At 47.2% G+C, this 4,211-nt stretch overlaps 1 pseudogene; it reads right to left on the reverse strand.

The window, feature by feature from the left end:
- Positions 1 to 1,222: 1,222 nt before the first annotated feature.
- LOC124230546 (60S ribosomal protein L21-like) lies at positions 1,223 to 1,713 on the reverse strand (annotated as a pseudogene).
- Positions 1,714 to 4,211: the final 2,498 nt, after the last annotated feature.

A 4,211-nucleotide genomic window follows, 5' to 3' on the forward strand; every position in this document is an offset into this window, starting at 1 on the left:
AGCATGCTTAGCACATCTACTGTGTGTCCTACACTTTCCTGAAGGCCAGAGGGGAGGAGAGAGAGAAGGAAAGAGAGAGAGAGGGAGAGAGAGTGAGCGAGATTCCAGCTCCGTTGGAGCCCCTAGTCTAGGGGGGAGGCAGAGAGCTGAGGCAGAATTCCAGTACCATGTGGTGGACGTGCTAGAGTGCCACAGTGGGGTCTTGAAGAAGCAGTTCATTTCACCAAGGTTGAGAGTGGGCGCAGATTCCAGAGTCCAAGCAGTGTTGAGAGGAAATGAGCTAAAATAGGAGGGGCGTGAGGAGGGGTTGTGAGGGAGATCAAGCTGGGAGCCCACCCTCTTTGTTTTGACTCCTCAAAGCACAGGACCCAGTGTGGCCTGCCTGTAATAAATGTGTACCACCTGAAGGCGAGTGTCATTGTCAACACCCTCCTGGTTTTATCTCCTCAAGCCAGTATTCTCTTTAGGGCCTTCCTTGTGTGCTCTCTCTGCGTGGAATGTTCTCCCCCCATAGCTTTTGATGGCTGGCACCTTCTTGTTATCTAGCTCCTAGCTTAAAAGTGACCCTCAGAGCAGAAGCCTTCTCTGGTCTCTCAGTGAAAAATGGCCACTCAGTCCTCCTCAATCCCCTCGCCCTCTTCTGGTTCTCCGAGCAGCGCTATCACTAACCAACATTTGTCTTGCTTATTGTTCCTCTCTCCTCACCAGAAAATACGCTCTCTGAGAGCAGGAACCCGATCTGTCTTCTCCACCGTCATATTCCCCGAGCTTCCAACAATCCCACCACTTAGGAGCCGCTGGACATTTGCTGAATGTGAATGAACTGTGTGTGAGGCATGACGGTGGACATAAAGGGACAGTTGAGAAATCCTAAATTACAGGCTGGGAAGAAAGAGAGGCACCGAGATGTCTAAGGGGGAGGCCGGCTCACACCAGTAGCAATGGCCGCAAAGTCAAGGTGGTTTGACAAGAAGCCAGAAGCCTCCCCACGAGTGTGGGGGAGCTGGTACTACATGGCCAGAGGCCTCAGCGCCTGGAAGAGATGCCTCTCTGAGCCTCGGTTTCGTCATCCACGAAATGGGGATGATGATATCAACCTCAAACATTTATTCTGAGAATTAAATAGTGAGGTTCAGTATAGGAAAGTGCTTAGCACATAAATGTTAGTTACTTTATTTTTTACAATCCAGAGGCCTGTTATTTATTTGTTTGTTTATTTATTTTACGCCTGTGATGCCTTGAATTCATAGAGAATGGGTTCCAGCAGCTCAGGCTCCTTTTCACCAGTTCTCACGAAGTTTCCTTCTCTGGAAGAGCAGGCTGGTGGTTCAGTTGATCCACGTACTTTCTCTTTGGCTTCCTTCTTTTTCCGATCATTTTCCCTCACATGTTTCAGGGAGCTATCTCAGTCTTAGAGTGCTTAATATGCTTCATGTGCAAAACACACATTAATTCTCTGGGCAAGACTCTTGCCCTTACCTCGTTTGATGACTACACTGCCAACAGCATGCTGGGTAACATCATGGACTCTTCCTATTTCGCATGGTAACATTTGTGGGGCATTCCTGTTTGAACAGCGCCTGTTCCCTTGATGTCTACAACATCATTCTTGTAGACTTGCATGTATGTGGTCAAAGGAACAACTCCACGTTTTCTAAAAGGCCTAGAGAACACATAGAGGGTCCTTCTCCTCTTTCTCCTTGTGTTGGTCATTTTGGTGAATTACTAGAACATGGCGGTTCCCGCTGAAAGGAAGGTGCTGCTGATTCTTTGATTAATTTTGTGCCCACACTGTCTGTTTTGTGCTGTGAGTCTGAGTAGGCAGAAGTAGAATTGCTGGAGAATGATGAGAGATTAGGAAATAGGTCTTTGACGGGAGACTCTTCCATCCTTGCTGTGGTTGGGTTTCGTCAACACAGACCCTGATCCAGAAACATGGATGCAGTGGTTTATTTGAGTCATGATCTCAGGAAGCACAGTGAGGCAGTGGGGACAGAAGACAGGAAAGGAAGGAAAGAGAGGAAAAGGTACACTCATGAGCCAGTTACCACTGTGGGCAACTGGGGCTCAGTCTCATTGTGGATCCCCTGACCGATGGTGTAGAAATACCTTGTAATTGTCCTACCGAGAGGTGAGGAAGATGGGAACCTTATACACCAACTTCTGTGGCTCCTTGGTGAAGGGGTTCCCTGGAGGTGCTCCTGGAACCCTTGGCTCCATGGGTCAAGGATGCTCCTGCAGCCAGAGAAAGCCCTTCTGGCAGGTGTCCGAGTTAGGAAGCAGGTGACACTGTGAGAAGTGTCTGCGGAACCCACAGGTGAATCCCATGGTAGGCCAAGGGGACATGTGTGTGACAACAACAGCATCTGCTACTTCTCCTTTGGCCTTTGGGTACAGATTGGGAAAAGTGAATCCCACGTCTTCATTTCCCCCCGGGAGAAGGAGTGTAGTAGGTTGTATTATTATTTTAAAATATGCATTGCCTCTCCCTCTGGAGGATTAAACATCCCCACCCCATTGAAGGCAGGCTTGGCCATGTAACTTGCTTTGGCCAACGGAATGAGAAGAGAATACAGGTATGTCCCTTCCATCATATGGTCCACCACTCTCCCTCCTTTCCTTCTGCCACAGACCAGTAATGACCAAGATATGGACCAATGCATTGGCCTTGGTCCCAGAGTGAAGATGACATACAGCTAACCCACAATGGATATGTGAACAAGAAATCTTTGTGGTTGTAAGCCACTGAGTGAGAACTTAGAGGTGTTTGTTCCTGCCACGTCCCTTAGCCAAAGCTGACTGACAGAAGGCGAGATTTATCTGATGGGTGATTTGGGAAGAAGAACTAGACATGCTTTGGCACAGCTCCTTCCTTACTCTTCCTTCAAGTGTGCTTGACTCTGAGGGGCGGATTTCTGGTTAGCTTTCTGCCATGCAGGAAGGAGCCTCTCCCTGTTGGGGGCAGCTTGCGGTTTCCCAGCTATGCCCGTGGCTTGGTGGTTGAGTCTGTCTAATTCAGCACATCCATTTGGCTGCACATTCAAACTTCATGTTTATCAGTAATAAATCAAGCATTTCTATGTCCTCTCTATGCCTCTTGTATCTGTCTCTAAATTGTTTCCTGACTTGATAGGGAAGAGAAGTGCTATTTATTAAACCCCTTGAAGCCCCCAAAGTCTTCATGATTCCAAGTCTTAGGGACAGAATGGCTTTTTCCAACTTATTGGCTTCTGCCTACCTCTCTTGGTGGCATTTTCCATGCTCAGTTTCATTTTGTGTGTTAATGCCAATAGTAAACAGGAATTGAAATCTTACATTTGTGCGTTGGTAAGCATGTAGAGCACAAAATTACAGGGGTTCTGGCTGATAAGCTCTGTTTTAAGTCATAAAGGTGGGAATGGGGAAGGATGCACGTCTATTGGAAAATTGTTTCCACCTTGCCTTCTCACCATTCCCTACTTCCTTTTTTCCTCTTCTCTATTCTTCATCTCTGCCTCTTTTGCTCTTCCCCGTAAAACCTAAAATAGTAAATGTCTTGGGTTTAATCAGAGTTGATAGGTTAATGGATTTTTCATTCATTCAATCATTACTTATCAAGCATCTCAGTATGCCAGGTATTACGCCAGGGTGGTTGAAAGAAGAGATTGGAGACATCATTCTTCTTTTCTTTCCCATCATTCTCCTTCCACATCAAGCTCTGAATACTGTGCAAAGCTACTACTTAATCTTTTCTTAGAATTGGTGTCATTTTATGCATCTTCAGTTTCATAGATTTTAACGGTCAAGCTTTTGATTCCCAATCTCTGATCTTTGTATTTGTTGATGACAGGGTAGAACAATATGGAGGTGTTCATTCATCAGAGTAAGGAATGTAAGCTGCTGTGCGCCACCACCCCACCATCCCTACCCCCAAACCTCAGTGGCTCAACACAATGAAGTTTCATTTCTCATGCAGCTCTCCTCCAACCGATGACTCAGGTACCCAGGCCCAGTTCCTCTTGTGCTGTTACTGTTTTCAGCTCACAGGTCTCCACAGCTGCTGCAGGGAGGAAAGAGAGGGCTACAGGATGGGCGGGGATGCTTTTAGGGGCCAGGCCTGAAAGTGGCCTCTGTCACTTTTAGCCACATTCCATTGGCCAGAACGTTGTCATACGTCCCCATCCTGACTGCAAAGCAGGTGGAGAACGGTGTCCCTGTGTTCGCAGGAGGAA

The sequence above is a fragment of the Equus quagga genome, chromosome 19 (assembly GCF_021613505.1).
Source record: "Equus quagga isolate Etosha38 chromosome 19, UCLA_HA_Equagga_1.0, whole genome shotgun sequence".
In the NCBI taxonomy this organism is placed as follows: Eukaryota; Metazoa; Chordata; class Mammalia; order Perissodactyla; family Equidae; genus Equus; species Equus quagga.